The sequence below is a fragment of the Amblyomma americanum genome, chromosome 2, assembly GCF_052857255.1.
Source record: "Amblyomma americanum isolate KBUSLIRL-KWMA chromosome 2, ASM5285725v1, whole genome shotgun sequence".
NCBI classification, from domain to species: domain Eukaryota; kingdom Metazoa; phylum Arthropoda; class Arachnida; order Ixodida; family Ixodidae; genus Amblyomma; species Amblyomma americanum.
This window is the reverse complement of record NC_135498.1, coordinates 216353413-216377170: the sequence shown is the minus strand read 5'-3', so window position 1 is coordinate 216377170 and position 23758 is coordinate 216353413. Positions and strand designations below refer to the sequence as shown.

General features: G+C 48.3%; 1 protein-coding gene and 1 long non-coding RNA gene across 3 annotated transcripts in view; one reads left to right on the top strand and one right to left on the bottom strand.

Annotated features, from left to right (window-relative positions):
- LOC144122148 (glutathione S-transferase 1-like) overlaps nt 1–23758 on the bottom strand; it is a 96601-nt gene that overhangs the window by 21621 nt on the left and 51222 nt on the right. The window lies entirely within an intron of this gene.
- On the top strand, nt 18400–21860 carry LOC144122149 (uncharacterized). Its single transcript, XR_013312817.1, has 4 exons — nt 18400–18901; nt 19539–19638; nt 20233–20328; nt 20674–21860. It is a non-coding gene; the product is annotated as an uncharacterized LOC144122149 (long non-coding RNA).

Genomic DNA, 23758 nt, shown 5'->3' with positions numbered 1-23758 from the left:
ATCAGTTTTCCGACCGGGAGCGGGCATATGGGGCCGGCGACGAAGGGCGGCGAGGTCGGGGCGATGGAGATCGACGGCGCTGAGGTGACGACGAACGGTTGGTAAGCGGGGTCTGAGCGTTGTGGCCAGAAGAGGTGGTTTCCGAGGGCGAGGGAGAGCGGCGGGAATATGCAGAACCCGGCGGGTAGCGGCTGTAGGTCGAGGACGGACGGCTTCGGCAGTGTCGAGATATGTGGCCAACTCGGGAGCAGTTAAAGCAGATGGGCCTGTCATCAGGTGTTCTCCATTCATCTGGATTGCGGCTGCGTCGAGGGTAGTATGCACGTTCAGAACCGAGCTCCGGGGACATGCGGCGAGCATATGGGGCACTAACTGAGCAAACAGGTTGAATCCCAAGATTGGCAAATTATTTGCGAACGACAGCCTGTATAAGGGATACTGCTGGAGTACTGTCTGTTGCGGGTGGATGAAACGCAACGGGGGACATTGCCTCTACTTCTTGGCGCACAAGTCGTGTCAGGCTCTCAGATGTCGGCAGACGGCTCGGTGGAGTCGAGTCTACACAGGACGACGTCGCAGTCGTATTCGGCAACCGCGTGAACTGCGGAGAAATTCGGCGGCTCTTCGCTTGTTCGAACCGGCGGCATTCCTTGATGATTGCGTCAACCGGTCCGCAGTCCTTGTATACAAGAAGGTTAAAGGCGTCATCTGCGATGCCTTTGAGCACGTGACCTACTTTGTCGCACTCTGACATAGTGGCGTCGACTTTCATGCAGAGAGCTAATATGTCCTGAATGTATGATACATAGGACTCTGTGGACGTTTGTGCACGGCATGCGAGCTCCTTCTTCGCAGCGAGCTGACGCCCGAATGGCTTACCAAACAGGTCACAAAGCTTGCGCTTGCAGAGATCCCAGCTGGTGAGTTCATCCTCGTGGGTCTCGAACCATACCCTGGCAGTGCCCGTCAGGTAGAAGATGACGTTGGCCAACTTTAGGGTCGGGTCCCACCTGTTGTGTGTGCTCACGCGCTCGTACATTGCGAGCCAGTCCTCCACGTCGACGCCGTCCGTTCCGTTGAAGGTCCCAGGATCTCTCGGATGGGCAATGATGAACGCCGGGTTGGCGGACGCCGACGGAGCGGCCCCTTCGCTGGTCATGGTTGAAGAGCCGGCGAGCTGACGACCGCTGCGAAGTTCCGTGCTTGCTGTGGCTGAACCCCGCACCTCCACCAATAATGTAACGTGAAGATGTGCACACCAAAAGGGAAAAATATATTTACAGGGAAACAGCTTACAGCCACGCAGCCGAACAACCGGGCACGCGAAGCCCAGCAGCAGAAACGCACTTCGTCCTCTTCGCGTTCCAAGCGCGAGCGCACCAAGCACGAGCGTTCCAAGCACAAGCACAACCGTAGCAATATTAATGATATTGCTCAAAATGTTGATGAAGGTATCACTGTAAAATTGTTTGCGATCATTGTGTCATTTATTCCGTCAACAAGAATTCTTCCTGTCAGCAACTACTAAATACCAATTTATGTAAACTCGCGGACTGGTGTGAACAAAGAGCGATGAAAATCAATTTTTCTAAAACTGCATCAATGACAATTACGACTAAGAAACATCCCCTACAATACGCTTACAAAACTGGATATCAATGCATAAACGTAGTCACATCCATTAAATATCTAGACCTGACAATTATGCTACCTAGGCAAGAAATTAAAAGGGTCCCCATCGAGCGTAAAATTTGTAGCATATCGCACTATGATTCGACCAGTCCTGGAGTACGCTTCTATTGTGTGGGATCCGTATCATGTAAAAACATCGAGCAGGTGGAGCGCATCCAACGTCATGCAGCCAGGTTCATCTCATCCGATTACCGGAAACGTTCTTCCGTTACTAATATGCTGAGGCAGCATGAGTTGCAGCCGCTCCAGATGCGCAGACAGATTGCCAGGTTAAAATTTTTTCACTTACTATATCATAAGAAAACAGGATTGCCACGTGATTCGTATTTTCTTTGTGCACCACAAAGATCATCAAGGCTGAACCACACAAAAGTGATAAGGCCATACAATGCCAGGACTAAGCAGTTCTAAAAATCTTTTTCCCATGCACAATAGAACAATGGAATCGCCTGCCTGTTTCGGTTGTTGAATGTACTAACATTAATACCTTTGAGCGTTCTTTGCAAGCTTACTTTTTGTAACCCTCTCCTGCCTGGGCAGCGCTGCTGCCTGCAGTGTTTTGAAATAAATAAATAAATAAATAAATAAATAAAACAGCTATAAATCAATTCATGGATAACGTTCATAGAGCGCCTACATGGTACTATGAAGCAACAAAAGTTCTATCGAGGCAAAAGATTTCTCAAGCACCAATTTCGGTCTCGCTAACGTATCATATGATTCATTTAATACGCTGCTTCTATCATGCTGCGTTAAAAAGCAGGTCAAGTCTCGTAGAGCACGGTGCCTTAATTATCTTAACTGTCCATGAATTAACAAGGAAATACTTTGCATAATCCGATTAAAAGAGCATTGGCATAATGAGATGAAAAATCAAATCAACACTTATTACAAGGAAAAACAGAATTATGAGCAATATGTCACTTTCTATGATGCGGAAACGAAAAAAAAACAATGTTAACAACCTAGTTAGAAAAGCAAAAGGTAATTCGAAAGAAATACGGCGGATAATTACTTCCACTACTAAATCTCCCGATAAATATAGTACATTGCCAGAGCTGAGTGCTTTCAACTTTGACCTAGCATGTCTTGCCACGATGCACAATCATTTTTTTTCTTAACATATGTAATACTATAGCTGCCACCTACTCCGTTATCTAACACTTTTTTCTTCCACAGAAATAACAGATTCCCAAATCTTTAGTGTCGTCCGCCACATGTCGCTTAATAAATATTTGGGTCATTATGAGATATTGGTCAACATAATCAAGGACATTCACATTTTATGTATCCGAGCCAAAAAAATAGTTAATCAGGCATTTTTATCAGGAGTTTATCCATAAACGCTCAAGACTGTGAGGGTTGTTCTGATCTACAAAAACGGTAATCCTAAGTGATGTTCAAAATTACAGCCCGATTACTATACTAGGCTGCCATAACAAACTTAGAAAAACTAACAGCTAAGCGAATACTGGACTTTATTGAAAAATACGACATCCTAGCCAGAAAACAGCATGGTTTCTGCATAGATCATTCTACAGGCACAGCAGTGCATTCAGTAACATAATTAATTAGCCATACTCTAAATTCAAACAACATTACTATAGGCATATTCCTTGACATTAGAAAAGCATTCGACTTTGTTAACGATAACATTTAGCTGCAGAAACTTAAGAATTACGGATATCGAGGACCAGCCAGCAAATTTTTTCGTAGCTATTCAACAAACTGCATGCAGTTCGTGCACGTTTTAGACCAAGGATCGCCAATGTGGAGGTAAGAACAGGTGTTCCGCAAGGGTCGGTACTTGGCCACCTACTTTTTGCCTCTTTAACAATGATTTTCCAAGTACCATTGAGCACGGAGAAGCAATCCTGTATGCAGGTTACTCGGCCCTACTAATATCACACTAGTCAGCAGCCAAGGTCGAATCACTCGCCAATACTGGCCTTCAAAAAGCAGCAACTTCGTTCGGTACTAACAAAGTATCGCAGAATGCTAAAAAACTAACTAAGTTCACTGATTTCGCCTCCCGACGCAAATCAGCCCCCGTGCCATGCTACCTGCCTCTCAATGGAATACCCATTGAAAGGGTTCAGAGCCACAAATATTTGTGAATAACTCTCAGCGAAAATCTACACTGTGTGCCTCACATAAACGGCCTATGCAAAAGTTTAACCTCTGGCTGTTACGCATTAATTAGAACACAAAAACATTTCGACAAGCACATATTGCGAATGATATAGTTAAGCGTTTTTCATAATCATTTAACATACTCTTCTGAATCCTGGGGTTTCACCTTCCCATTGTACCTAACAAAAGTTAGCATGCTGCAGAAAAGGGCTATCAGTATAATATCTATACCAAGAGCCCAACCGTCGAGACCTCTGTTTAACGAATTAAACATAATAGCCTTCAGCATTGTCCGCGAGTAAGAAACAGCCATTTTAGTCCACCGAATAATTAGCACGAGCACCTCCGCATCCCTCTACAATATTCATCTCTCCCAAACGTGGCACTAGGCAGGCGCAACTTATTAACTTTAATTTACCCATAGCTCATAACATATACGGGCGGCGCTCAATATCTTTCGTCAGGGCAAAAATATGGAATAACATTCCGTGTAACTTGAATTAAACGTCGAGCTCTCTGTCCTCACTAAAACGGCACTATCTAAGCAGATAATTCAACACACCAAACTAGACATATGTTGTTGTTTGTAGCATTGCTCCATACCATGATTGTTTTGTTTAATAATGTTTGTAATGATTCTACCACTAGCCATAACGGCAGAGGATCCAGACGACTATGCAACATTTTTTATGTGAATAAGACTTCTGATTCTGAGTGCGTATGTTAAAGGGGCTCTGAAAGGGGCTCTCAATAAAGGTGCGGTATTCCTGAGATGTTAAAACCTCCAGCAAGAATTCTTTTAATGTGCTTTGTAGAAGCTGAGTTATCGGTAGTCACCATTTGAATTTCAGCGTCTTCGCGCCCTTCCCTCTTCTTTTTATAACGCTGGAAGGTCGGCGCTCCACCGCCGGCCCAACCGCGAGAATTTCCCGGTGGTCGGAGCGACGCTGCTGACTGGGCGCGGCCATGGTAGCTGCCTGACGTCTGAACGAATCTGGCCAATAGCCATTTCTCAACAGAATTACGCGGCAGCGTGCAACAGAGGATGACGTGAGCGCTAAAACTCGCCGGAAAGGACACTGCAACTTTCGAGCGCTATTGTGCACTCTAAGAAAAAAAGGAGTGGTCTTAGTCCTTTGAGGGGGTAAATCCACTGACGCTGTGGCGACCCCCTTTTGGTGTAACGTTACACCTTCGTCGGGGGACTAAGTGCGTGCAGTGTAATGTTTAGGCTGAGTTGAGTTTCCCCTTCCGGTGGCGATGAGAGGAAACTACTTGAAGATGAAATCGGGGTTTCTTGATGACCCGGTGGTTCTACTCGCAAACATTCACATTACTCAAGGAAAGGAGAAGGTTAACTATTTATTTACACCATAGGTAAAAAAACGAGAAGAAACAAAGCAAGGAGAAAACTATTTACATGACTAAATCGTGGATCAGACGAATTCAGCCACCGCTCAACCCAGAGCGCTTGGTTTTAAACCCTCTGTCTCCGCCCTTAGCGGGGACAGCAACCAATAAGATAACAAACGACCCATCTCGCCAATCAGTGGTTAGGGAAAGGAAAATAAGGTCCGCCCACTGATCAGAGATTGGGGAAAAAGTACTGATTAAACATTTGGGAAAGGAGAGGTCGCAATCAAATAAACAAACAACACAAATGCGACTCCCGTTCCCCACGCCACCCACGGCACCACAGACGCTAGAAACATGTGCCGACGAGGCGATGACTCAGGTTGTTGACAGCAACAAAGAGAACACAGTCGTTAAGGGAAGTACAGTCGTTACAGGAATAGTGGGTTTCCGGTCACTCGGCTAATATCTCGTGCGCCCCCGAAACCTCGTCCACCCCTTAACAACCACATGTCGTCAGCTGTACTTGGTTAGCGTTTTTCCCGGCGGGTCATCCCCGTGACGGCGCGGCGTAAACGAGGACGTCCGCTGCACAAAGGGGAGGCAGGGACCGGACGGGCCCCTTTGTTGGGGACTTCCGACCCTGCTGGAGCGGCCTGCGGACACAATATCAACGAGTTCGCGGAAAGGTCAGCGAACTCCACACCTCCCAACCAAGAATGTAACGCGGACACTTGCTGTCAGTGTGACATAAAAGTCCAGCCACAGTTTCCCGGAATAAAATTCACACACGCGCGCACATGTATGCTCAGCTGTTCAATCAGACCACAAACACGCACACACGCGCGCACATTGCGGTTAATTCAATCCGCACACACAAGGTTAGGACACCAATCTGCACATTCCATAATCCACCATGTCAGATCGGTGCACCAAATTGGCAGAATGATTTCTAGCCACCTACATCTCGAAAAAGAAGATGTTTCGTTTTAGCTTTGTCCACAAGATTGGACCAAAATTCCAATTTATCCGGCACGGCGCCGGTTGTGAAGGCTACCGCCGTTATCGGGTCTACATCGTCGTTTTCATCAAAAGCAACGAAGCTCACCAGCTCCCTGCATTCTACCAAGATTGCTGCTGCCATCGTGCCTGCGTTCTCTGCTTCTTTGAGTTTCACAGTTGGGATAGGCCTGTCACCGGCTACTTCACATGCAGTTTTACATCGCTCTTCAGTTAGCGCTAGCTCCCTGTACGGCTGGCAGCCGACATTTTCTTCAAAGAAAACCTTGCCCTTAAGCATTCTTTTCTCACAATTACCCTGACCAGCTTTTTCCCGCTCTTCTCGTAATGAGGTCTTATGCTCCATGTTTAGGCTTACGGGGATGGGTGCAGTATCCGAATCCCCCAGTTCCCTATCTGCTGCGAAACTCGCAGCTGTTCCTGTTAACTCCCAATCTGCTGCAGGAACATTTGCAGCTTTCGGATCTGCCTGAAGCTCTACTAAAGCCCCGGGTTTGTTGCGAACCGAATCGTGGGGACTTTCGAAATGCTCTTCGAAATCTGAACTCTGATTTTCTTCTTCTAGCTGCTCCCTTTCAGAATGCTCTGTTAGTGCGTGTATTTCCGGTGTTACCAGCTGCCCTACACCTCTAGCTAGATCTGCTGTCACTGTGAGTGCGCACAGTGTCAGCACCGGCTTGTAAGACAACTCCTCTTTGGCAGCTAGATTGCCATCGACTGCAAAGCACGTTCTCGCACTCAGATCCGCCTTCTCGTCCTCGACCCTTACTACTGCGTCAGAGTTAGCGCACACAGACTGGGTCACGATGCTGAACTCTTGATCGCGAGCAACACACTCAAGTGCCTCCTGGGTCTGCTCTATATTCGGTTGCTCTGACAGCATGTTCGTCACAGGAGTGACTAACACTCCTATGCCTATCTCTTCTGGCACGACACACAAGGTTAGGCCCTGCTGTCTAACCGCTGCGGCTGTCAAAGCTGTAGTCATCGGCACACACGTCAGATTAGCGTCCGCTACCTGGAGAACCGCACCTTCCTGTTTTGTTTCATCAGAGCACTCACCCCTAGAATGTGACTGAATTTGTTCTCCTGGTAACGTTATTTCAGTCCCTGAATCCACACAGGTTTCAGAACTATGACCTTCGGTATGCAAGTCTCCGCATGCCAGATCCTCTGTCCCATCTGGTTGACTGACCTTATTAACAGTCATCTCCGACGGGCAATGTAGCTTATCAGGCGCCAGTATCTCTACCTGAGCTACTAGTTTGCACACATCTGTCCTCACCGAGGGAACATCTTGTTTTTGCTTTGAATTCGGGCAGTCAATCATCGAGTGTCCAAATTTCATGCAGGTATAACATAGAAGTGCTGCGAATAAGACTTCGCTGTCAACTTTCTTCCCCTGCCTTAACTTCAATTGCATCTGTGCTAGTTTTTTCTTTTCTATTTCCATTTGGAGTTTCAAATTTTCAATTTCACTCAGCTGTTCAGCCTCCTCCTGCTCAACACGTCGCATCCTGCCCTCCTGATCATACCGTACGGCAGCCATCTCCGTTTTCCGTGCTATCGTTTCTAGCACTAAACACTACACCGACATGGTGAATTCGGAGAAAGCAGAAAGGTCTCCTACCATACTGGTTGCTCTCTGCCCCGGTGATCTCGTCGTCCTCAGTGATGACGACAGGCTCCTCGATGCGGACGACTTGAGCTCTGGATCTCTCAGCAGCTCGCTGACTTCTGCCTCGTTTGACTGGCTTGACTTGGTCGCCTGGTTAATTTTCAGCAGCTCGCTGACTCGAACCCGTTCGATGTGGACGCCTGGTTCTTTTCAGCAGCTCGCTGACTCGAACCCTCGATGGCTTGTTGTTGCCCGGCTCCTTCAGCTCCTAGCTGACTTGAGCCTCCGACGTCCTCTCGAACTCGACCCGTGATCCTGAAGCTCTCGACGTCGTCTTTCGACGCAGCTTCACGTTTTCTCCTTTAGGACAACAGCTTGTCCACCGACTTGTTCTTCTCACCTTCCGTCCAATGCCTTGAGTAGAAAGAAGTTGCGATCCTGTCTCGACTGCGCCAGTTAAGCTTCCCCTTCCGGTGGCGATGAGAGGAAACTACTTGAAGATGAAATCGGGGTTTCTTGATGACCCGGTGGTTCTACTCGCAAACATTCACATTACTCAAGGAAAGGAGAAGGTTAACTATTTATTTACACCATAGGTAAAAAAACGAGAAGAAACAAAGCAAGGAGAAAACTATTTACATGACTGAATCGTGGATCAGACGAATTCAGCCACCGCTCAACCCAGAGCGCTTGGTTTTAAACCCTCTGTCTCCGCCCTTAGCGGGGACAGCAACCAATAAGATAACAAACGACCCATCTCGCCAATCAGTGGTTAGGGAAAGGAAAATAAGGTCCGCCCACTGATCAGAGATTGGGGAAAAAGTACTGATTAAACATTTGGGAAAGGAGAGGTCGCAATCAAATAAACAAACAACACAAATGCGACTTCCGTTCCCCACGCCACCCACGGCACCACAGACGCTAGAAACATGTGCCGACGAGGCGATGACTCAGGTTGTTGACAGCAACAAAGAGAACACAGTCGTTAAGGGAAGTAGACAGTCGTTACAGGAATAGTGGGTTTCCGGTCACTCGGCTAATATCTCGTGCGCCCCCGAAACCTCGTCCACCCCTTAACAACCACATGTCGTCAGCTGTACTTGGTTAGCGTTTTTCCCGGCGGGTCATCCCCGTGACGGCGCGGCGTAAACGAGGACGTCCGCTGCACAAAGGGGAGGCAGGGACCGGACGGGCCCCTTTGTTGGGGACTTCCGACCCTGCTGGAGCGGCCTGCGGACACAATATCAACGAGTTCGCGGAAAGGTCAGCGAACTCCACAGGCTGTTATCGGGGTAATGTTATTCCGTCTGGCCAAGTGTAAGTATAACCCCTTGATGACTAACTTTACCCCTCCTCAGAAAGACTAACGCTTAGGCCATGAAAGCGTAAACATATGCTTCACTTTCTGGTGCATGTTTGCGCCCACTCGGAATAAGCTTATGCTCAATCCCAGGGTGCAAACTTATACTTGCAAGGGCTACAGTTAATCCTGTCTAATAAGCTTACTACAACCCTCCTACAGAGCAACTTTGCACCTTATCAATGGGCGTAAAATTGCTCTGCAAGAGCATATGGGTTCCTCTTTTAGGTGCACCTTTACGCCATGTTAGGAAGGGTAACGTAAGCGTAAGCTTACCCTCGCAGGGGCTATACGCCGTGAGCAAAGCGCCGGTAGCGCCGCCTGTCGCCAGCACCGCGAAGTGTAGGCGGGCTCGGTCGGGCGCTGTTCCCGCCAGCGTCTATGCATGTCCCCGCGCGTGCGGTCGTGCGGGTGTTCTTGATTGTGATTAACGCTGCTGTCAGCCTTCAGCGATGTCGAGAAACAACTGCTGCGTAGTTGGCTGCTCGAATACCTACAAAAACTCGCCAGGAACGCACTTCTATAAGTTTCCGGTCCTGCCTCACGAGCAAGAGCGACGGCGGCGATGGATCGCGGCTGTACGACGCAGAATGTGAGAAACCGCGCTATGTTTGCTTCAGCGTTCGATCGTTTTTCTTTTCTTTTTTGTCTTGCTTGAAGCGCTTGACCTTTAGCGAACGCTTCCCCGTTTAAACTTCGCCTCGTCAACAGTTAAAATCGCTAGCGAAGCTGTGATGTGCTCATTGCGCTTAGATGGTTTGAACAAAATGCTCCATGTTAAAAACAAGGTCGCGGTGCCTTTCAAGGATTAAGCATCAACGTGACACCTGTGGGCATTAAAAGCTTTAGATAGGGCGTACAACATTTGTGTTGAATGCTTTTAGCATGAATTCGCGGTAACAGTAACCGCCTGAACTTCGAAACATTTGTTCTGCGGTGAATGCGTAATCTCTCTACCCCGGCTATGTTACGCGTTGTGGTCACAATGAAAGAAGTGGTAAACTCTGTGAGACCTTCGTTTTTTATTAACCCTTGTAGTAGTTCTAGCATGCGTGGTTCTCTTTTTTGCACGTGATGTGGTTCAGTGTCGAAATGCTCAAACGCGAGCTTCTTAAATTCCGCAAATGATTTTGTGGATTTTACTTTTTCGTCTCGCCAGGCAAAATCATGAGCAGCTCCTGCCATCTTACACCTCGCCATTCCCAGCATTTGAGCATCGGACCATCCCCCCATTTTCCCAATCTCTTCTAGCATGGAAAAGAAATCGCAGATTGGAACCCCTGTCTTATCTCCCGTAAACGTCGGAATGACGCTTCCTAATGCCAGCATGCTTGCTCCGAGCGACGGCTGTGGAGTGGGAGCTCCCTCAGATACAGTCATTTTTTTTTTCAAGCCCTCCAGTGCCTCAAGCCTCTCAAATGGGGGTAAAAGTCCCACAATCAGTCCCGTGATTCCCTTTTGATTACAATTTTGAAGTCATGAATGTCACAGCATTCAGAGGACATTTGCTTTTGAGACCCCACTTCTGACACCAGTGTGATGACCCCCATAATGCGCAGGTCCACACGGGACGGAGAGGCAAAGAGACACCGTATGGCTCAGTTTAAACAAACAGGTATATTCAATAATTACACATGATTAGGATTATACATCAGAGGCTGGGGCGTCCGAGCTTACGTGCCGACGACTTCATGGGGGCGATGGAGTGGCTCCGGAGTTGGGCTCGAGCGGTTGCTGGCAGAAGCTGCACGCCGTCGGGCTTCGGCGCTGAAGGCCCTCTTCGCGAACGATGTCGTCCTGCTCGGCTTGCGTGTATGCAGTAGAATTTCAATAGTCGTCCGTTTCTTCGAGGATGGTTCCCAAACCCTTCCTCTAGTGTCGTTCGGCTTGGAAGATGAACAGGAGGCGAGCTTGTAGATGATGACAGCAGAGCATAATTTTTCAACAGAACAAACTTTGCACTACTTTACTCATCGACCGGGCAGGTTATTGCCTAAGTAGCATCACATTACATGCTAAGCATGGAGCCCCAGCTCAGACTGGACTGCATCCGTTTACATGTGCTTTTAAGCACTTGATTAACAAAGGACTAAGGGCGGTCATTTCCAGTGGCCCGCCCAAAGCATCAATTCTCCAATCCAAAATAACATGCGAGATGGGGACCACCCCTTTGGGTTGGGCTTAGCCTCGAACCCAGAGTCTGTTAACAATACAAACTAAATAAACAACAAAAACGCCACCACTCTCTCTCAAGTGAGAGTATACACAGGCTCTCTCTTCGGAGCTAATTCACTAGCGCCTGTCTTTCCACATTCTTGGCGAGTACTGCCTGTCCGCCATGACAGGTGTCCGTCGCGGCCCTTCTGGGAAGCTGTGGGTGCCTTCCCGGCGATAGCCCACGACAAAGGGGGGGGGGGGGGGGAGGGAAAGAATGTCGTCTTCGCGGTATCGCATAGCGTCGGCTGTGGTACGGCGCGCTCTGGCCCGCTGACAGCTCCCTTGTCCTGGAATGTAACCGGAAATTGGGGAGGATAAAGCCTGTTTCCCCGGGGCGGCGGCGGGTCCGGTTTTTCTGGTCGTCACTCAAAGAGCATGGCTGGGTAATTGATGATGCCGCTGTCACGGGTCTCCGTCTACGCCGCGCCGTCGAACGTGGATCCTCGTAGCACACACGGAATGTCACACTCGCTCACCCTCCAGAAGAATGTTCTCCGAACATTTGAGTCCACGCAGCTCCCCTTGTCTTTCTGAATCGCCTCGCACAGTGCGTCCGACAAAACACTTTTCGCTGCACTCAACACCACTGCACAACACCATATGCCTCCGCTGTCAATACTGGCGTCTCCAGGGGCAGCACTGATCTTCTTTTACAGATAAACATGAAACTCAGCACCCAAGCCTCTCCTTTCTAGTCCAAACTGGACGAAATAAATTTACCACAGTTACAAAGGAGCTCCCACATCTAGCACGAACACGGCACAGACAAAAATATAGATAACGAAAGGAAGTAGGGCAGGTTCTGCATGCGCTCCGCATGCTCTCCTGTGAAGGTGTTACTTAATGACAGAAAGGTTTTACTACCAACTCCGATAACTTAACACATAAGCACATAGCAATGTTATGAGCTGTGGCATTACACAATTCTAACCAGTTCAAAACTCCGCTCTGTTTACGCCATTAGTCCGACTTAGCTTTCCGATTTCGCAGCGGATATCGGCCTTCATGAGTCATACTAAGTAAGTCTGTACCCCTTTGTCTGCTTTGGGACTCGCGAGGGCTCGTGGCAGGAGCCTCTCCTGGCGTTATCTGCGCGGCAACCTCGCGCGCTTCTTCTTCTAGCAATGCATGAAGTAAATCCGGTGGCATTCCGGCCGTCACCTCGGGCGCCTGCCGAACAAATGCAGGAGAGGGCGTTTCTTGCGAACTATCTGCGCGCTCCGCTTCACTTCTGTCCCCATCAAAATCCGCGCTTTCCCTTTCCTCATTTCGTGAATACTGAACCGGTGCCGACTTGAGGCGATTTGCGTGTATCCTTATCAAACGCCGGTTCACGTCTCGGACTCTGAAGTTTACCGGAGAAAGCTTCTCGACAACCTCGCACGGTCCTCTCCACTTCGTCTGGAACTTACGAGCTAGCCCAATCTGCCTTTGGCAGTTTTCTATGTACACGCTGTCCCCCACATTAAACGGCGCGTCTCTAGCACTGCGATCGTGCACCTCCTTCCTGCGCTTCGCCGCTTTCTTTAAGGACTCCTTTGCGATGTCCCTCGCCACTTGCAAGCGCGATTCTAGCTCAACCTTATAGTCGTCCAGTGAAGCGTATGGCACACGACGGGGGCCCTCTGGCACTTACTAGGCTGGTCCAGGTCTCGGCCGTAGAGAAGAAAGAATGGCGATTCGCCCGTGCTCTCGTGTGCTGCGGAATTGTAGGCAAACATTGCATACGGGAGCCACAAGTCCCAGTCCCGCTGGTCGCGCGAAACAAAATGCGACAGGAACCCGGCCACGGTTTGGTTCAGTCGCTCCACCGCGCCGTTGCAAGCCGGATGGTACGGTGTTGTCTGCTTCTTAACGATCTTAAGCAGCTCGCAAACTCTCCTCATTAGCTGCGACACGAAGTTCGTTCCCCGATCTGTCAAGAGTTGCCTCGGGGGTCCATGTCGGAGCACGATCTGTTCGACAAATGCTCTTGCAACCGTGTCTGCCTTCTGATCTGGGAGTGCTACCGCTTCCGCGTATTTTGAAAGGTGATCGACAAATACTAAAATGTACTTGTTTCCAGAAGTGGTCGTGGGCAATGGGCCCATTATGTCCATACCTGTCCGCTCGAAGGGAGCCGAAACCTCAGGGAACGGCTGAATTGGAGCTGGTCTTCGTCCCTTGGGTGTTTTTCTTTCGAGACAGGAATGACACTTCGCACAATAGTCTCTAACATCCTGTCGCATGCCACTCCAAAAGTACAAACTCTCCACACGCCTGCGTGTCTTCGCTACGCCAAAATGACCGGCGCATGGCGCATCGTGAAACGCGCGAAGAACCCTTTCTGTCCACGACCGAGGTATGACGACTCTCTCCCAAGCGGTTTTCTCTGGTCTCCCTTTCCTGGTTGGCCTCGTGCGCCGACACAGGGTGCCGTCTTTGCCAATGAAATAACCTAGCTGTTCGGGGTGAGACGGTGCGCCCTCTAAGCTTTCGATTATTCGCTTCAGGTCAGGATCTTTGCACTGCTCTGTGCGTAATTCGGCGGGGTCGACTACGGGGACAAACTCATCTATAGCTGCCACGGCAGCTGTGCGGCTGAGTGCATCAGCATTCAGATGTGTCTTTCCTGACTTGTGCTCAACTTCAAAGCAGTATTCCTGCAGGTGTAGATTCCATCTAGCGAGTCGCGAGCTAGGGTCCCTGACACTCATCACCCATTTCAGAGGATGGCAGTCTGTGACTAGCTTGAATTTGCGGCCGTAAAGGTAGCATCTGAAGTGCTTTACTGCCCAGACAACGGCGAGGCACTCCCTTTCCGTAGCTCCGTACTTTTGCTCTGTGGGGCTCAGCTGTCGGCTAGCAAAAGCAACGGGATGTTCTTTGCCCTCGATAACCTGAGATAGCACGGCACCAACTGCGAACTTTGACGCATCTGTGGCCATAACGAAGGGCAATCTAAAATCCGGGTGGCGCAACAGCGGTGCACTCATTAGCTTCCTTTTCAGGGCCCCAAAAGCATTCTCCGCGTTTTCGTCCCCGCGAAAGGCGACATTTTTGGCTGTTAAGGCGGTGAGCGGCTTAGCGAGCTTGGCGAACTCCTCTATGTGCCTTCGGTAGTAACCGATCAGGCCGAGAAACTGCCGGACCTGGCGGACGCTAGTCGGGGATGGAAAATCCGAGACACACCTTAGTTTCTCAGGGTCCGGTCGCACGCCGTCAGCTGAAACAACGTGCCCGAGGTATTTCACCTCGTTTTTGAGGAATTGCCACTTAGAGGGCTTCAGCTTGAGACCCGCTGCTCTTAGTCGCACCAAAACCTGCTCAATATCGCGCAAATGGTTATCAAAACTGTCCCTGTATATGATAATGTCATCCATATACACGAAGCACAGCCTCCCCAGAAGACCTGCCAGGATAACATCAGCGGTTCTCTGCCAGACAGCAGGGCTGTTGGCCAGACCCATCGGCATTCTTTTCCATTCATAGTGCCCTGAGGGCGTGTTGAATGCCGTTTTCTCGGCATCTGCCGGATCCATTGCTATCTGCCAGAATCCCGCCGCCATGTCCACTACCGTGAAGTACCTGGCAGAGCCCAGCTAAGAAAGCGTCTCCTGTATATTGGGGATGGGGTAGGGATCGATGCGAGTTACGGCATTTAGTTTGCGGTAGTCCACTACCAATCGATATGAGCCATCTGGCTTTTCCACCAATAGTGCTGGTGCTCCCCAGGGTGACTTTGAGTGTTCGACAATGCCGCGATCAATCAGGTCCTGCACCTGCCGCTCCATCTCCTCACGTTGGGAGTAAGGAATCCTGTACGCACGCTGGTAAACGGGCAAAGAAGTGCCGGTTTCTATCCTGTGCTTTATAACGCCACAGCAGCCCAAATCCAGGTTGGACGCGGCGAATACCTCCGAGTAGTCGTTCAGCAAACCAGCCAGAGCCTCCCTCTCCCTGGATTTTACGTGAGAAAGATCGAACGACACCTTTGGAGCAGCCGAAGAACTAGCATGCTCTACAGTTGCGAGTACCGTATCGGTGGGCTCACGTTGCTCTATCGCAGAGGTGAAGAAAGCCAATGTTTTGTTCTTGGGAAGGCTCAGTGGCTGCTGGGTACAGTTAACCACCCGTAGGGGCACTCTGTGGGCGTCATTAACTGTCACGAGGCACGCGGCTACCTTCAGGCCATTGCTGAGAGAGTCGACCGGCTCAAGCACTCCCACGGCGCCGCTCTCTACATCTGAAGGCACAAACGCGTACAAAATGTGCTCCGACCAAGGAAGGACGACCGCCTCCTCGACCAGCCTGACGGCAACCCGCGAATATACCTTCTCCAATGATCCCCCTGTTTGACGGGTGTCAATATCGGTAATGCGAATCTCAGCCCCTCTCCTATTCAAAAACGGAACTTTTGAGCCGCCCGCATTAACCTCTTCCTCAGAGAATGACACTACTACCTTCCCTTTTCTCAAAAAATCCTGCCCTAATATACCTGACACTCCGTTTGGCAGAGACACCGTGTCCGGGCATACGTAGCAGGGGTGCTCCAATGCAATTCCGCCGAGAGAGAAGTGTAACCGGTAGAGTCCACTTATGCCAAGAGGATCCCCCGTTATGCCTACAAATTTGGTTGTCATACCACCAGACGCTTCCAACACCTCGCGGTCCCCCTTCCTTCGAAGCGTGTTAAAACTGCTCTCCTTAAGCAATGTCACCTTTGACCCCGTATCTATCAACAATTCCATACAACAACCATTTAACTTGCAACGCACAACAGGGCATGCCTCGTCGGCCACACAAACTACCACCACCTCATCATCTACTGCTCCCTCCCCACGCTCCGCAGGCGGGGGAGGACTAACTAGTTTTTTGTCTCGGTATCTGGAGCCCCGCTGTAGGCTTGCTTAGAGCGTGTCTCGCCTGCTTCTCTTTGTGGCTCCCCACGGCGCACGTTTTGGCAGAACCTGGCGATGTGTCCGCGACCCTGGCAAGCGAAGCATACGATTTCTTCAAAATCTCGCATACCGCGCCTGTAGCTTTGTGGCGGTCTCCGGTTTCCAGCGAATGGGCGCTGTTGAGCGCGCGCTTCAACCTGGCGTTCTACCTGCTGAGTTAGCAGCTGTTCCAAGCGATCTAACCGCTCTGTCAAGAGAGCAACCTCAGGGTTGAGCACCGCTCTCTCTATGACGCGTACTCTCGCTGCGGCTGTCGTTAACGCCTCATTTCGTTCCTCATCCAATGCGGCCTCCACGGCTTGTCGAAATTGCTCGGCTTGCGCGAGAGCACGAACCGGCGCACAGGGTCTTGCAGACCAGCCACGAACAAAGCGGTCATTTTCTCTTTAAGTATATCCTCCGCGTATTTCTTCCTTAACTGGTCTCCTTCCTCCTCCCTGCTTAACGTATCGCGTGCTAGGCGCTGAAGCCGCGACGCAAATGTTCGCACGTCCTCCCCTACCATCTGTCCGGCGTCACGGAACCTCTGTACCCGCACGTGACGTGGTTCAGTGTCGAAATGCTCAAACGCGAGCTTCTTAAATTCCGCAAATGATTTTGTGGATTTTACTTTTTCGTCTCGCCAGGCAAAATCATGAGCAGCTCCTGCCATCTTACACCTCGCCATTCCCAGCATTTGAGCATCGGACCATCCCCCCATTTTCCCAATCTCTTCTAGCATGGAAAAGAAATCGCAGATTGGAACCCCTGTCTTATCTCCCGTAAACGTCGGAATGACGCTTCCTAATGCCAGCATGCTTGCTCCGAGCGACGGCTGTGGAGTGGGAGCTCCCTCAGATACAGTCATTTTTTTTTTCAAGCCCTCCAGTGCCTCAAGCCTCTCAAATGGGGGTAAAAGTCCCACAATCAGTCCCGTGATTCCCTTTTGATTACAATTTTGAAGTCATGAATGTCACAGCATTCAGAGGACATTTGCTTTTGAGACCCCACTTCTGACACCAGTGTGATGACCCCCATAATGCGCAGGTCCACACGGGACGGAGAGGCAAAGAGACACCGTATGGCTCAGTTTAAACAAACAGGTATATTCAATAATTACACATGATTAGGATTATACATCAGAGGCTGGGGCGTCCGAGCTTACGTGCCGACGACTTCATGGGGGCGATGGAGTGGCTCCGGAGTTGGGCTCGAGCGGTTGCTGGCAGAAGCTGCACGCCGTCGGGCTTCGGCGCTGAAGGCCCTCTTCGCGAACGATGTCGTCCTGCTCGGCTTGCGTGTATGCAGTAGAATTTCAATAGTCGTCCGTTTCTTCGAGGATGGTTCCCAAACCCTTCCTCTAGTGTCGTTCGGCTTGGAAGATGAACAGGAGGCGAGCTTGTAGATGATGACAGCAGAGCATAATTTTTCAACAGAACAAACTTTGCACTACTTTACTCATCGACCGGGCAGGTTAGTGCCTAAGTAGCATCACATTACATGCTAAGCATGGAGCCCCAGCTCAGACTGGACTGCATCCGTTTACATGTGCTTTTAAGCACTTGATTAACAAAGGACTAAGGGCGGTCATTTCCAGTGGCCCGCCCAAAGCATCAATTCTCCAATCCAAAATAACATGCGAGATGGGGACCACCCCTTTGGGTTGGGCTTAGCCTCGAACCCAGAGTCTGTTAACAATACAAACTAAATAAACAACAAAAACGCCACCACTCTCTCTCAAGTGAGAGTATACACAGGCTCTCTCTTCGGAGCTAATTCACTAGCGCCTGTCTTTCCACATTCTTGGCGAGTACTGCCTGTCCGCCATGACAGGTGTCCGTCGCGGCCCTTCTGGGAAGCTGTGGGTGCTTTCCCGGCGATAGCCCACGACAAAGGGGGGGGGGGAGGGAAAGAATGTCGTCTTCGCGGTATCGCATAGCGTCGGCTGTAGTACGGCGCGCTCTGGCCCGCTGACAGCTCCCTTGTCCTGGAATGTAACCGGAAATTGGGGAGGATAAAGCCTGTTTCCCCGGGGCGGCGGCGGGTCCGGTTTTTCTGGTCGTCACTCAAAGAGCATGGCTGGGTAATTGATGATGCCGCTGTCACGGGTCTCCGTCTACGCCGCGCCGTCGAACGTGGATCCTCGTAGCACACACGGAATGTCACAACGTTAAAGAACCCCAAATGGTTGAAATTATCCAGAGTGTTTCACTGCGGAGTCGCTCACAGCCTGAGTTTTTTGTGACGTTAAACTCGATAAACCATCTCTACTTTGAAAAAAAAAATTCAATTTAACATGTGATTTACCAGTAATATTTATTGCCTGGCTTTGCATTTGATTTCACTCTGTTAATATTGTGTCATATGCCCTTTCAACTAATTGCTTAGTTCATGCACCTTTCTGTTATCTAATGGATCTTGTAGAGAGGATGGCAGCCCATGGGAGCCTACGAAAAACACCAGGATCTGCAGCAAACATTTTCTACACGGCGAGAGGTCAAATGATCCGAGATGTCCTGCATACATTCCCAGCATATTCCCAAGTGTGTACAGATGCCCAAAGCCTGGAAGTTCAAAGAGGTATCAAAGGTAAAAATAAACTTGACAATAGATATTTTCTGCTCCCTTATGGGAGACAACTCGGGTAGAGCTGCAGCGTCATAAATGTGCTTGTTTCTGGTATTTCCACAAAGGCGTGGTATGCAGGAGTAAGTGTATGAAAATGAGACTAACTAAACCACCACTGTCATTTGATGGCACTGGTAGCTTACAATTGCTTGTTGCTTAATTTAAGACAAGTATTTTAATGACAAGATTATTCAGACTTTCTGGCACATTCCACGAAATTGTGTTAAAGAACATAGGTGGTTAAAAATAACTGCTGGATCTCAAAGAACCTATACATACAATCCCTGTCTAGGAGGCAGTACCCGCCAAGATTGTAAATTATTTTACATTCATTTCATCCTCTGCTTTACGTTACTATCAAAGAAATTTCTTGGCAATGTGATGAGGTAATAGGAACTTAATTGCACTTTGTGGTCTGTGTTCAGCTGAGAGGTCTATTTTATCATGCAGGCAGAGGCACAAGGTAAGAAAGGCACAATTTGTGCATACAGAAGAGTGTCCCATGTACTGTGCATAGCTATATATATCAGAACTGCTGTTCCTTGGGGAAAGGCCATTACTATATAAGAGTGGACTTTATGTTTTGTTATGGTTGCAGGTTGCGTGCACGTGAGCAAAAGGAGGACAGCGTTCCTTCGGATAGCCCACCACTTGAGGATGTCATGGATGACTGCAGTATGGAGGTGGAAAAGAGAAGTGTAAATACAATTTCTTTCATAGCTGCAAATGGATGTTTATCTTTAAATGTCAAGAAACGGCAAGAGTCTGTATATGAATTGCCCTTTGTCATTAGTGAGAAAAGCCATTATTACTGCTACCCCACAGCTGTCACTTACTCATGCACCTGAGAGACTAATTTTTTAACCGGTTTCACTGCCGGGCTGCTTTACTGATGCACCTTTGTAGCAGTAATTTCTTGCTGCATCAGAAAACTTTATGCATGAAACAAATGACAATTTTGATGCTGCGTCACTGAATGCTAAATATGAGAAATTGACAGCTCGCGTTCAAGCATTAAGTAATAAGTCTTGCCAAGAACTGATCAAAGTGACGACAAGTATAGCAGGCCTGTAGTCTTCTGTGCTGATTACTTGACTCCATGTTTATTCACATTATGTGATAAACATAAAATCATTTGATTCTTATTTTTGCTGCTGTCACACTGCACCATGGCTGAGGTGCCACACGATGGCATAGGGAACTGCGTTGCTGTGATTTGGTTGACTTGCATTTAAATGGCTCATTACAGAGGTTTTAAATAACAAGGGTTCCACATTTTATACATTGTACAGGTCGGATTGCAAACAGACCCTTGTGCACGGAAAACAGAACTTGACATGCCAAGCCTGTTCTTTTGCTGCATGCAAGACTGCAATGCTGAGACGCAAGTAAGTGACAGGTTGTTTATCATTGTTGCACACTGCATGATTCTATTTCTGTGCGCGAAAGGTGTGGATTGAAGAGATTTAATTTCAGGCAAAAACAAGTTGCCACATGCACAGAAATTTAAAATTAAGGGCGGCCATATCCCATGGTTTTGATATCTTACTCACCATTTTCTTGACCCGAATTTATATTCTTTTTTTCTGTTTGTATTCCTTCTGTTTCAATTTCCTAATTTCATGGACATATCTACCGTATGTCTCTTGATTCTGCATGCTAGAGGCACACAATTTATTTTTCTTGTTTTTGAAGAATTGTGAAAATTAACAAATGAATTGAATTTCCATTAGGCCGTCCTTCCTATGAAGAAGAGCACCAAGGATGCTTCCTGGGGCACAACAACAGAGCTGAAAGACACTGCATGTGACCCGATGAATGTAGTGGTGTCGAACTCGAACACTCCAAATTTTCAAGGCTATGAGACACTTGCAGCTTGTAGCGAAGACAAGGCTGCAGACATACTCAAATCGATTGGAGGCATTTCAGTCCCAGTCTTTGAAAAGCTACGAGGAATAGTTATTGAATCTTTTAAAGCACGCAGATCTGAGGAGATAGTTAGTGCTACAAACAAACTTCTCCTGTTTTTAATGAAGCTAAAACTAAATCTATCATACTGTTCTCTGGCAGTATTATTTGGTGTTCACAGGACCACCTGTTCTAGGTATTTCTTTTCCGTGCTGAATGTTTTGCATGAAAAGTTGAGGCCCCTTATATATTGGCCCTCACGATCGACTAATCAGATGATGATGCCAGAAAGCTTTAAGCCGCATTTTGCAGACTGTCAGGTCATTATTGACTGCACAAAGGTAGCTTGTGCGGCACCAAACACTGTGCATGAACGCGTTCTAATGTATTCAAATTATAAAGGGTGCTTTGCTGTCAAGTTTTTAGTAGGCATCACACCAAGCGGCATCATAAGCTTTCTTTCAAGGCCTTATGGTGGTCGTGCCACAGATTCATTTATCACCTCAGACTGTGGAATTTTGCACCTTTTAAAACCTGGGGATCTTGTGCTGGCTGATAAAGGGTTTCCTCAGATAAGAAGCATGCTGGCAGAGCATGGTGTAAAATTCCAAATGCCAGTTTTTGCCCGCCCTAATCAGCCATTTACCCGAGAAGAGGTGAATATCACATACACTGTTGCAAGTGCTCGGATTCATGTAGAGAGGTCCATCCAACGGATAAAAATATACAGAATTTTGTCTGATAAGCTTTCCTCAGACCTTGTTCCTCATGTCGGAAAAATAATAGACATGTGCGGGGTGCTTGCGAATCTGCAAAAGCCAATTCTGAAAGCAAAGGACCATGCCTGAAAGTAAATGCATTTTGGATCTTGTAATGTCTATTGCTGGTTCACAAAATCATGCAGCATTAAGAGAGATTTTTTTAGCCATACCATGTAACAGTTGTGTTGAAAGTGAGACAGAATGCATGCTTATGTCGGTTTGACCTTGAGAAATAAAGTTTATTGTTCTTATTTCTCAGTTTGATGTGATGATTTAGTAATTGCTGGGAGGAAATGCTTGAAGTAGAATGCCTGCAACCGTTGGACAGATGTGGCAATAAAATTCTCATCCACATGAACTTCAATGAGAATTTGCTGCTTCTTCGAGTAAACATAAAATAAGCACTTCTGCATGCCAAGAACATACAGGGAAATCTGAATCTTCGTGTAATACTGGTGCGTCTTTTTCACTTCCAGCCTGCAGTCTTTAAATACTAAGTAAGGTACGTTACAGGATTGTTCGCTGAACTCGACAATATTTTTGTCCTTACATGTGTAAGGACATTTCACTTCAAGTAGGGCCTGCACCGGTTCTTGAGGTGCAATGCCATCAGGTGTGCAGCACAGCCACGGCTGTTCAAGCATCATTACAAGCCTACAAGTACGGACTTGAATGCACATGTCTTCTTCAAATGATCTCACAGCTTCAGCTTCCAAGGCACTTCCATATGCTGTGGCAGGGGACCAGAATCTTGTGTCTTTTAGAAACCCTTCGGCTACTGCAATGGGATCCCGTCTCGATTTTAGCATTGTGTGCGGCCGGCTACTTGCAGATATGCGAATGGCTCGCATACTTCTCCAATGAGCAAGATCTCTGCGTGGTTCCCTTGTTATTGCTTCAGTATGAAGTATGTCATGAGGAGTAGCCACAACCTTTGACATATAAAATTCCATTTCAGAGTCTGTGTTTGTCCAGGTCTCAACTGACCGGTAAAGTGCTGAAGTGCGCATGTTTCCCTCTACAACTGGTGTAGGGTGCTGGGCCACTTCATCTCCTTCTGCTAAAATCTGAGGGGAGAGCTCGTTGCTGACTGCCGTGAGAAGTGAGCAATTTTCACCCCAAAGGCCGTCAAGCAGAGCAGCCACTGTTGTCGCATCTTAAACGGGGGGGGGGGGGGGGGGGCTGCTGGTGGTAGCACAACCACCTCTTCCACTTGCTTCGCATAGAAGCTTTCCAGGCATGCTCCCTTTTGGTAAATTCCGAGGCTTTTTCAGAAGGTTTTCCCCACTTCCTCGGGTCATTTGTTTGAGAACTGTGCTCTTTTGAGTTCATATATTGCACCACAGCTGCAATATGTTTACAGCGTCCTCCCTGTCCCGCCTTGCAAGTACATTTTGCATCTTCTAGCAAGAAATCAGGCACCTGTGGGAAAAAATAAAATGCCACTTGTAAAGCTGCCCTGTAGCAAGCTTGAATCGACTACTTTGTTTCACCAGCCCTCACAGCCTGAACAAACGTTTTTTGCAAATTCTATATTTTGGAAACTTTCTGTGCAGGTAATTTGAAGGGTAGAAAAACTGTTCCAGTAATCTGGCTGGAATGTGAAAAAGCAATGACAAGACGGTGCTACACAGATTAAGCAATGAAGTGATTAAGCAATTGCAGACTGTGCACTTTAGACTAAGGGCGCTAGGGCAGGTGATAAATCTTTCGCCTCAACTATGCATTCGGGAGTGAGGGTGATATGAATAACAATGAGAGCGACACTAAAAATAAAATATTTATCAAATTTAAAAACTTTTTGCTACCGGCGGTGCAACTTTCCAGCTATTTGCTCGACTGATATCTCAATCGCGTGCTGTCTTGCAATCATCGAAACGCTCTTTTTTAACGACGGAACACGTGAAATTCGAGCTGTACGGGCAGTGGTAAAGTGCAAGAATAAAAACGTTCAGCCCTTACTGCCGGAGTCTAAACCGAGATGTTTTTTTCACGCCCATCGTGCTGCTTTGCACACTCGCTGGCTTTTCGCGCGACCGCACCCTGCACGCGTCTCTGGCAGGTTGGACGGCACTCCCTCAAATTACTGTAACAATACGCGTCATGCAAGCGGAAAAAGCGAGTGCATTAATCAAAGAAAAAAACATTG